This window comes from Amblyomma americanum, chromosome 1 (genome assembly GCF_052857255.1).
Source record: "Amblyomma americanum isolate KBUSLIRL-KWMA chromosome 1, ASM5285725v1, whole genome shotgun sequence".
Lineage (NCBI taxonomy): Eukaryota > Metazoa > Arthropoda > Arachnida > Ixodida > Ixodidae > Amblyomma > Amblyomma americanum.
In genome coordinates, this window is record NC_135497.1 from 420,762,711 (window position 1) to 420,774,549 (window position 11,839).

Here is an 11,839-nt window from a genome sequence, read left to right on the forward strand (position 1 = left end):
ACACAGGTTGGGCAGTTGGCTACGATTCTTGCGATTTCCTGGCTTATGTCTGGCCACCAGGCCAATCTTTTACAATTTGCGCGACAGCGAACAACGCCCTGATGTCCCTTGTGGACTCGTTGCAGCATTTGTTTCCGCAGCGCTTATGGAATTACTAGTAGGCAGTCCTTCAGCAGTAGCTTCTTGCGCACCGTGATGTTGCCGCGATATGCCCAAAACAGTTTAAAAACTTGTGGTAACCGGCCCTTTTCAGGCCAACCGTGCACGCACGCTTCGAGCAAAGAGGCGCACTCTGGATCCATTGACTGCTCTGAGCGTATACGGTCTAGTATGTTATCTTAGAACGCATATCAGACAACTCCGTCCACGTATGCCGAGACATCAGTTTCAAACAGTTCTACGATGTCCAGTCCCGTCTGCACCCTTCTAGCCCGAGAAATGGTGTCCGCCGTAGCGGTCCATTTGCCCGGGACGTGTGTAAGTGTGAACAAGTACCTCATGAGACACATCTTGAACCTTTTAATTCTAGGTGGAAGAGAGTCAAGGGGATCGCGGCCTAGCAAGTGAAGGAGGGGCTTGAGACCTGTCTCAAACATAAACGTGAGGCCTCTCAGAAATTCGTCGAAGCGCTCCGCTGCTCAAGTCAAAGCCAAAGCTTCCTTCTCGACCTGCGAATACCTCTGTTCAGTTTTCGTAAGCGATCTAGAGGCATATATTACAGGACGTCTTTCACCTGAGAGCTGATCTTGGAGTAGAACAGCACCAAGTCTTTGAAAAGACGCATCCGCCGACACTATTGTCGGGTACACGGGGTTGTACCTTGCAATGCACCTGTTCGACCTGAGAGTAGTCTTGATCATCTCAAAGGCGTCCTCTTGTAGGGTTTCCAATGGCCAATCGCTGTCTTTGTTGAAGAGGCTGCGTAGAGGCGCCGACATAGACGCAGCGTCAGGAAGGAACCTTGCGAGGCGATTCATCATGCCTATCAAGGAGCGAACTTCAGCTGCGCTTTAAGTTCGGGGCATCTTGCTGACAGCCCTAATATTTTCATTATCTGGGCGCAGCCCGCTGCCGTTTAAAATTATGCCGAGAAAGGTTACCTGCTTGACAGAAAAACAACATTTTTTTTGGTGAGGGTCACTCCCGTCTGTTGCAACCGGATGAGTACGTCACGAAGGCGGCTATCGTGTTCCATTTTGTTCTTGCTGTGCACCAAAATGTCATCCATATAGATCAGCTGACCGTCTAGGCCTTCTAGGATATGATTGGACTTTTGCACACGTCAGATGAGCGGTGATAGTTGTACTTTCTCGAAATTGCTTGCCAAATTGCCAAATTGCTGGATGCTCTGCCGTGTCACGTGATTTTCATTTATAAATGTTTGATCTTCTGCGAGTCAGTGCTCGTCTGCGTTGTATGCTTGCTTTCGTTCGTCGTTTAGTTCGCCCTGTGCACTCAAAATGAATTATTACCTAATCGCCCAGCTGTCCATCCTTTTTCTAATAATTTTCATGTTGTTTTCTTCCAAACTCTTGCGCACATACGGCTAGCCGCCAGGCACTCATCTTCCTGGATACTTTTTGTATATCTAATGTTTCAGCTTTAATGTTCAGAAATTTTTAAAAAGAGTCCTTTTCAGTTAGAAGAGCACGTCGAGGGTAACTGCGGGTTCGAAATAAAAACATATTGGTAATGTTTACGGTTGGCTACACCCGACTAATAAATTATGACACTTACTGTGTTAGCTAAGTTAGCTACTCAATTTTGGTTAATCTGCCTGCACGTTCGCCCGTCCAAGTTGTATATTTAGGCGCTACGCCGCTGACAATGCTATGCTGAAAAAAGCGTTCCTCTAACTCAAAAAAAGTATTTTCACAAATTGTAGAACATCTAGGGATTTCAACTATTTTTTTGTTATGCTGTTTTTTGCAAAAATCTGAATTTTCATTTTTTATAGCGTAAACGGGATACTATTTTTTCACATTGCGCCATTTGATATGAATCAGATGCTCCATCAGTTCTACGGGGAAGGGCTACGCGCGTTTGAAGTCTGAACCCAATGTGTCCTCCTCGAAAGTTTGGAACAAAATACCAAAAACGCTACCACTTCCCTCGACACAACAGCGCTTCCAAGACAGCATAATTTGCTCCTTCTCCCCTACAACTTGTACACCGGGCGGCGGACAGTCTGTCGGCTAACGTCAAACCTGCGGTGGCCGCAGAATGTAGCGCCGGTATTGCGTCTAACATTCGGGGCAGGAGTCGAGGAAGCTTTTAAGGCGGCCTGTTACTTCCCTGTCGTAACTGAATGGAAACTCACTTCTTTTCTAGAGATACAGAGCAGCATTGTTTCCGAGTCCTCACGGTGACTGATTGCAAATGACAAACAGAATAACAAGCCAGAACTAAAATCTATCTGTGCAATACCTTTAAGATATTATAAATTCAGCAACTCATGACATCGTCGGAAGAGAATCATTGCTGCTAATTTCTTCTATAATTGTCTGCATGCGGCGCATACGCGTAGCGGTCGAAGAGTGCATAAGTATTGCAACCATTCTTCAAGACATCTTTTATACCATCTTTAGACTAAGCTATATTAATTTCATTATTTGTTTACAACATTCGTCCCTTAGCACCCGACGTCAACCGGGCGCTGCGCCCAATCAGGCAGGGCCTGTCCACCTGACATCTTTTCTTCCTCTTTTCTTCGCGGCCATTTGTGTTTGTAAAAATCATGATACGGTTGGACTAAGCATGAGACTTAAATGTCTCATATAAACATTTTTGACGGCTTCTTCGACCCGCTTACACAAGAAACTATGCCTTGTTCTCTGTAGCGATAGCATCATTTTGATAAAACGGTCCGTTTTCTCCACACTACCGGTAGTTCCTTTTTAATTATGCCCCATACATATAACTGCATTTACGCCACTCGCAACTACGAAGAAATACAAAAAGGAATGGTATTGCAAGCAGTCACTGCGCGTCTGCCTGCATAGTCTGAAGCTTTATACTGCCCTTGAGATTTCTGGCGAGTGTTAATGAATTTCATTTTGCATATTTGTTCTACCTTGCACAGCATCGGTTTATTAACGTAGTTATTGTCCATCATTCGCTGAACGCATAGAGTGCCCTAAAGACCCTTTCTTCTTTCTGTCTTCTTCAGCTGCAGCCAGGCGTCGCTGACGAATTTCGGCGTTTATGCTTGGGAGCTAAAAACAAAAACGAAGATCAAACGTACTTACACACGCCCCCCACGCACAAGCTTTGTCCTGCTTTGCAGGAGCTTTCACCCGGCGGCTCCACAGCCTACCACCTGTACGAAGGAAGGCCATTCTTGCCGTGTTGGACTTCCCAGGTGAGGAAATATCTACTTACTGATTGTAAGGCCGCAATGAGTGGTTTGCACCGCCAGCTTTCCCTAAGGCACAGCCCTCGCCCTCGGTCCTCCCGGAAGTGCCGAGGAGTCCGCGCCCAAGGAGGCGGAGCCACGTTATGGGTTTTTCAAAGCCAGAGTGACAAGGAATCGCGAGCTTCGCAAACTGGCTTCAATTACAGCGTGTCAACAGTAGGCTTGAATAGGCTAATTCAAGCAGAGACTGTCAGCATTGGCTCTGGGAGCGCAAAGAAAAGTGCGTGAGCACTGCTTTACTGCCTTTAAAAACGCCTGCGATAGCTTTAAAAGGGCCGGAATAGGCGGGATATGAGTATCCTGACTATCCCATGATAGCCTAGACAAAGGCTTTCTTTCTTTCGTTGACGTAAAGGTTGCTAGGCTGCGTATTTTCGACGTGGGGCCTCTGGTATCAACTCTTGGCAGTCGGCTAGGTATACCACGAAATATCGCATCAGTTCAACATCTCTATATACACTTTGAAAATAGTTCTGTCCATCGCAAAGAGTGCAAGCCAGCGCATCAAGGCTCTAACGGCCTCCACAGGACAGACTTTACTGTGATACCCTTGTACACAGCACACACCTCCTCTGCACAGTTTCCCGGGCAGCCTAACACATGGAGATTTACGCCTGGAGACATCGTGACGCACACGAAACAAAAGGTCTCATATTCTTACGTGAAATTTATTAATACGCAAATTATCGCAGCAGTAAAGGGCGCTAAAATATAAAAAGAAAAGCACGTTAATTGCGTTGCCACAAGATCAGGCAGAAGGCCGGTCGTGTTCTGAGATTTCAAAGGAATGAACGACGGTAAAAAAGAGAGTAAAGAGATAAAAGCTTCATTCTAGAGCATAATTTTCTATGTCTTGTCAATAATGTTATTATGCTGAAGAAGTTCGCGATAAAGATTATATTTAAATGTATGTCGTCGACTTTACTTTCCTGTATCTGCCGGTTGTAAACGTTCTACTGAGAACGTATAAAATGCCAAAGCAGTGGTGCACTAATTTCTTTAGTGATCTCGCATGATTATCATAATCAGAACACTTCGTGGCGCTCCAGATGGCTTCATTGTCTTAACCATTATGCACCTAGGTTTAATTCTTCTGCCCGAGCGACCAGACAGATAAATGAGACCAATATACCGAAATGTTTGGCACACGAAATAGTCCGCCTATTGAGCCCAAAATTTATTTCTATGCGCTGAGAATCGTTTGCAAGCAAAGCAGTTATCAAATTATACGGTGTGGGTACAAATAAACGGTTACCGTAAAAGTAGTCGTGCCTGAGGGTTTTTTCAATATCACGGTGCACTTCTCTGTACGTCGGGGATTATACTTTTAATTTATGGCGCATTGTTAAGACATAAATATAAGTACTTCTATTTGGCTGGTAGTGACCCTCCTCGGCGAGTATCCCGCAGCCAGATTTACTCCGCAGCAAAAATCACTTCTTCCGCGCGGCAAGCAGTCCTTGGGCATGCAGCAATCGAGAGTCCCAAAGCCATAATAACGTCGCTTCGCGCACGCACCCTCATCCTGTGCATTGATGCCACGACCAAAGCAAAAGAGAACATCACTCCGTCCACTTCTCGCCAACTGCATGAGGCATAGGCATTGCGCAGGCGTGAACCTTGTAATTGAAATCGAAAGCGCTGCACGTAACTACTGTTCTAAGGTGGGGGGTTGCTGCCATGCTAATGAGATTTTTCATTTGATAGTAACCTGGCTTGATGATTGTTGCGAAAGGTTTGTTCTGAATGTCCGTGTTAAAGTTGATGTAATAATAAAAGTGCTTCTTTAGACATTAATTACAGTATCATGGACTCTGCTCCAACGCCATTTGTAGGGTTATTTATTGTAGCAAAACAGTTTCTTTGGAGACGTGATAGTCATTTATTAATACATCAATGGAATGATGTGCTCTCTCCCATCTGGGATCAGGGTGGTCACAGTGGAGCATTAACCACATTTAGGTTTCTAAGAACGAGCACGAGTGTGAAGTTCGCCGAACATTCCGTGGCGCCATTCACTCTCGTGGTCGCTAGCAATGCGGCATTTGTGTAGCCGCTTAGGGTCAGACGGATACCCTACCGGAACTGGGTGGCGGCTGTATTGTGGTCAGCGCGTCGCTCACATAGTGACCCGTCCGGTCCCCACCGCCTCTACTTACCGAGGATGTCCTTGTGTTCTTCGCGACATCACGGGCATAACCAGCCTTGAAGAAGCTTAGGCCGGCATGGGGGTCGACCTGAGTGTGGAACGATAGGGTTGCCAAGCTTCGGGTATGCGGGAGAGGCACCTCGTAGGATCATGTGACCGTGAAGCGCTGATTCTCTTAACGACTGTGTTTTTTTTTTCTGTAAGGAACCGAACGTCTTGAAAGATCGTTCCTTCGGCAAACGCTTGTCTCATATGCACTTGTCTAGAAGAGAAAGCAGATGCCAAGGTTAGAAATGTAGTAATTTCTGTGCGGTCGGGAATGGCAATGGTGTGTGTGCTTTTCGTGTTCCTCATTGCAACCTGTCCTTTCCCAAATGTTTGGCTGGCCGAGGCAATTGCAGAGTTTCGGGTTCCCTTTCCCTGCCCATTGTCAAATCGATATTCTTTCCCCAATCTGTGATTACCTTGCTTGAACTTATCTTTGTTTCATCATGCATTACAGGGTAAAGTAAGCGCTCTGGGTTAAACCGCGGCTGTATTTGTCTGACCAACGGTTTAGCCTTGTGAATAGTTTCATCTTTGCTATTTTCTACTTGTTTTATTTACGATGTAAATTAATGGTTAAATTTCTGCTTTCCTTAAGTAACGTGAATGTTCGCGAGTTAGAACCACCAAGTCATCAAGAGACCCTGATTTCATCATGAACAAGGTGCTTCCTCTCATCGCCACTTGAAGGGGAAAATTAACTAGGAGCTTAGAAATGTTTTTAAAAACCGTCTATGAATGATTTTCAAGGAACACACTTTGCCTGCACCAAAGGCCATTCTCGATTTGATTCGACGGCATTCGCCATAAGCCTTTCTTTGGTATTTGGTATACCATTAACTAGTATTAATCTAAACGCAACTATGCTTAGCACATGAGAACAAAGTGTAGTGGTCATTCGTTTGTGATTTACACCCGTTTACATCAGCTGGTGCAGTTTGTGCGGAAGGAATGATGCAAGTGGTAACTAGCACCGGAGGCACCAACGACCTGTTCATTGCTACATGCGAGCGATTTTATCTTTGCGGCTATCGCCATCCGCGTTGAAAACTTCTCAATTAAGCCATTGAGACAATCGTCCCATGTTCTTCCATGTGTGCAGTAATGCTGCGAAAATTGATGCCCCAAGTATCACCAAATATTACGCTGTCGTTCCGACCTCTGCACGTCGGCGAAGACTTTCTACCTTTCCACTCTATAAATGTCATTGAAGACAACGTTTGCAGACAAGCTTCGAACTTGAGAGGCTGTGTGGATATTAATTCTTTCCTAACCAATTTTATTTGTGTAGCGCGCCTAAAACACAGGCGCTCTTTAATATGTAGGCGGTGCGAAAACTTCAGTTTTGACTTACAGAACCGCCGCCTGGGCATCACCAAGTCACTGCTCAGAGGTATGCGTGGCTTTCAAGAGGTGCTGGCGCGGGACGCGGTGGGCAACTCGTTGCCGACGGCACCATCTCCTGCCGCCATTATCCACGACTGGCTCTACGAGCAAACGGCCACGTTGGTGCGTAATGCTATAGCGAATTTGCTCGCCAACGCTACTAGTTGTGATCAGCCACCGCAGAAGACACCAACTCCGGGTGAGTGACGGACAGCTTTGAAACGCTGTTCAAAGAACGAATTGTAAAACTGCCCAACTGACGATGAATATTATTGATATCATATTGAGAAAATTTCACCTTTTCTGAGAACCTTGTAGCAGTAAAAAAAGAAGCGCGGTCTTTGTTTTCTGGCAGCATGCAACAGAGATTTTATGAGACAATATTCTAACGTGTCGCATATTGTCAGAAATTCCAGTTTTCTTATTACCTTGGCGCTGTGTCATAGGAAATTGGTGCGCAATGAATCTATAGGTGAACCTTGGTCTCGACAGGGAATGATATACCTTCGTCTAGGTAGATACAGAGGTTGCTTATGACTACTGAAGACTGAAGCACTGAAGCTATTCCACTGCGTTGCAGTTTTTCCTTTCCTTTCTTAAGCTCTACTGATCACACTCATCTTCCTCTCCACTTCTTATTCACTGAAGGCAAAAGCAAATGTAGCAACACAAGTGTTCAGCCAGGAAGAATGCAAAAGACACAACTAATGTATGGTGTGCGTCTATAAAACGCTGCGCGCGTGGCACTATCTGTAAATAAGAGCCAGGTTGCAAGGTACCTCCAACATGTGTAAGCAGAGCCCGTTACCCTGAAGAGGGGAAAAATCTAAGCTTCCTGCGGCAAACCAGGCCAAGAACTGCAGCGCCATGTTTGCATTGCGTCAGTATATTACGTCTGCAGCCAGCGCGGCAAGAAAGATCTCGGTAGGCTCTCCCTGCTTTGTTGCAATGAAGGCTGCGGTAAAAAAAAACAACGTAACATCCTGCTTTTGACACTTCTTACGCAGGTGAAGTTTTGTCAATGGCCTCTGGCTCAGTTTGCAATATCGGACGCCATTTGAAGGCTCATGTGTAGTAATTTATCCATTAGCTCACAGAAGATGCACTTCCACCGCATTACTTTCCCCCTGTATTCTCGTTTCGTACACAGGATAAAGAAAGAACAACCGTAACTCTCCTGTCGAGTTGCTACGAAAATAAGGCTTCAGAATATTCATAAGTGTGCGTACACGGGCACCTTTCCTTCCTGAAAACGCCACATTTCGACGCCGTCGGGTTCGAGGGAGCAGCAGCATCATCCGCTTCCTGGGGAAGAGCAGCCGTCGATCCTGCCGCTGGGCTCACCTGATTTGGCGGTCCATGCCCCAGTGCAACCCGTAACTCCTGCAGCAGCGAGTGCAGTGGCGCTAGGGGACCTGGTGGCGCCACTAGGTCGGCGCGAGGCCACGTGTGCCGCCGGGAGAAGGTGCGGCCGCGGCTCCGTGATTCGCAGCAACCGGCCTCTGGCCGATCAAGACAGAAAGAAAAGAGCAAGCTTCAGGTTCAATGTGTGCGAACTGCTGGCATTCGGCTAAAGACTTCTGGAGAAAAAAATTAATGAGAAAATGTTGAAAAATGTCATAAGTTGAGTGTGAATATATTTCGAGCTGAGAATAAGATTTATGGTCAAAACGTTTGCAGAAATCGCATGTCGTGCACACAGGCGGACTGCCTTCCGCAGCAGCGTCCGGAAAGCAGGCCGAGGGAGTGCAGTGCCACGTACCCAACACTCCACCAGATTTCGCTGCAGCTACTGTTGAATAAAGAGAGGGAAATGTTAAATACATATATGTTAACCAAAGGAGCACTGCCGCTCGGAAAGAGAGAATGGCAGGGTCCTTCGACTGTTGCCCTAGAGATTGTCATTAAAGGGTGGATTGCTCCGCATTGCTTTACCTCCTGCTGCCATCGCGCATAAGGAAGAGCGCCACCCGACCCGTGTACCTCTCTGTAACGCACAATATATCATCTCCCACTTCTTAATATCTTCACGGGTGCCATTTCTCAACAGAATGGCCCGAATAGAGCAGTGCTGCGAACCTAGTTTTTTCGCTTTACCTGCCCGTTGTTCTGCAGAAGTCATAAGCTTTCCCAGTTACGATTTGTAAATGGGCGCCCGGACATGCCTAGGCCAATGACCACGGAAGGAACAATACTGAGACAAGACCCTGCCTTTTTGAACTTTAGTGATTTGATTAGTGCTTCCTCCAACGATATGCCATGATATGACAGTGAGACGTGCCTCATAGGCAGGCTGAGAACAGTGCTTTCAATTGCTCTCGTACTGGTAAAATTTGTGCCGCTTTTCATGTGTCTAACTATCCAAAAGCCTTAGTGGCTGTGGCGCTCGGCTGCTGATCCCCAAGGACGCGGGTTAGAACCCCGACTGGAGCGGCCAGCATTTATACGAAAGCCAACTGCGTAAACGGCCGTATGCTGTGAGATGTCAGCGCAAGAAGTAAAGGACCACAGGAGGCAAAATTAATCTAGAGCCCTCGACTACGGCGGCCCTCATAGCATATATGCAGGTTTACGATACAAACTCCCCTATAATAATTATTTATTTGCATGATGTTGAAAATGTGACGTGGTGGTGAGGGCAGTCGCGGTTGTAGACCACAGGCTTTCACGCTGGTAATAAACATCTATTCCTTGGGCGAACTTGTGCCCTCTAGCAGAAAACAAGGAGGCGGCGACCCCAGCAACAGTTGCACTAAGCAGACGTCGGGAAAAGCAACTGCCGCCTCTCTATGTCTAGCACAATCTCCTAATAGCGTATTCGTAATGGAGTATTCAAATAGGTTATTTTGAGCAGCTATTCGAATCCGCGAACAATAGAGGTATCCGTCACGGTTTAATGAGAAATGATGATTTCAATCCAAGTGTCCCATTGAAACAGGCTCTTCGCCCTTGCATACCAAGGAAACTTCCTCAGAACGACGACTGGAATGCGCCTCTTGGGCTTGTAAGGAGACGCCACTGTTTTGGGGCTACTAACGCTAGGCAGTGCCGGGAAGTTTCCATTCGTTAGTCGCTACCCCCGCCACTTGCCGGTTGCTGTGGCTGACCTGCGATGTGGCAGCGCGCAACCAACAGCCCCTGTTGTTATGTGGATTTCGTCAAATTCAAAACGTTGAATAATATAATGATTGATATCTTGCGTGGATGCCCCTGAAGTTCATTTTCTTTCTGTGAAGGACTCAATGCTTATTGATGCTGATCAGGAAGCTAGCTGTGAAAATAAATTCACTATTGAAATGGCAAAGTTTGCTTGGTTTTATGAACTAAAACGTAACGAAGGGACTCAGGCTAGACTGACCAAAGACAGACGACTAAATGAATGCTCATTTGGCGCTGGAAAACGGACAGCTTACAGAAAATGGCCCATGGCCTTTACGCTTTACGTACGTCCCATCCTTGAGTTTGGTCGCGTCCTTTTATCAGGCAGTGTTGTGTACAGGCTTCACTCTCCTGAACTTTTCAGGAGGCTGGACTTCCGGTTACGCCTCGGTTTTCTTTTGGCGGCAAAACAAATTCTTTATCATGAATCTGGCGTTCTTCCCTTATTTATCCGGCTTGAATAGCTTACAATTATTGCTTTCATTAAACTATATCATTCTTTTTGGTCCTGTTTGCAAGCTATGTATTTTTTGCAGAATTATTTTTCTTTCCCTTTGGTCTTGCTTCAGCACACCGCATGCATTTCTCAGGTTGCTTCTTTTCCATTTACAGGTGGACATGCGTTGCTAAGTTCCTTTCAGTTTTCTTTTATCTCAGTTTAACAAGGCTTTTGATAACGTATACCTCAACTGTGCAAAGTACCTTCTTGTGCTTACTTTGGCTATAATCTTAAAAGACCACTAATAGAAATACCTCTCAGGCGCCAAAGAATGCAAATAAAAGACCGGGATAGGCATATATTATTACGTCACAGATCGATGTTGGTTTAGACAAACCCCGGTAAGTGTCATATGCAAGATCCAATGACGCTGCTGTCGTTGTTGGGGACCCTGACCGGAATCGAGGCACATATCAGTGCATGTACACGAACAACTTTAGAGATATTTCCATCTTTTTTTTTTCAGGGCACCTATGATGTCCACCCCCGTCAACATGTGGCGAGTACATCTTATAAGAAAGTGTTGAAATTTTGAACGTGACGTTAAATCAGATATATTTTTAAAAAGTTATGTTGTATGCGTGTCTGTTTGTGGGACTAAGCCGGGATGGGGAACAGCCAGGCGCCATTCCCATGTAAACGGATGAAAATTAAAATCAAACTTATAACTTTTTGCCACTCCAATAACATCCGACTTTCATTCATAGCTGGCGAATTCAACTTAGAACAGTTTGTGAAAGCATGGAGCGCCATTTACAGTACATACAGCTCGTGTACATGTGTTCTTTCCTATGTGGCGTCTATTTGTCGGTTGCGGTTCTCTTGGATTTCCATCTTAAGTCAACGGGACTCAATAGAGGCTTGAAGGCCTTGCAATATTTTTCAGAAAGGCAGTCATGCCATAATGTCTTTTAAAGTGGGAATTACTAAGTGGCATATAATAATTATGCTAAACTTAAACGGCAAGTTTTTAAGGCAAAAGCCTAATATGGCTCGCGGTTAAAATCTGGCGTTGACCGACCGTCTATGAGAAACGGACCGAGAAAACCCATGTGACCTAGCTACTGACGTCATCAGCAATGCTTACATCGCCAGGAAAGGAAAAATTATTTCTTCATAAGTGGGTTTCAATTTCAGGGTAGTAACAATTTTCTGTGACGTTACTATAGTCCCGGAACCGGAAGCG

The 11,839-nt window shown here is 45.7% G+C and overlaps 1 long non-coding RNA gene across 1 annotated transcript; it reads left to right on the plus strand.

Annotated features, from left to right (window-relative positions):
• The first annotated feature begins 3,263 nt into the window (after positions 1-3,263).
• Positions 3,264-11,195, plus strand: LOC144103430 (uncharacterized). Its single transcript, XR_013308295.1, has 3 exons — positions 3,264-3,361; positions 6,966-7,194; positions 11,120-11,195. It is a non-coding gene; the product is annotated as an uncharacterized LOC144103430 (long non-coding RNA).
• Positions 11,196-11,839: the final 644 nt, after the last annotated feature.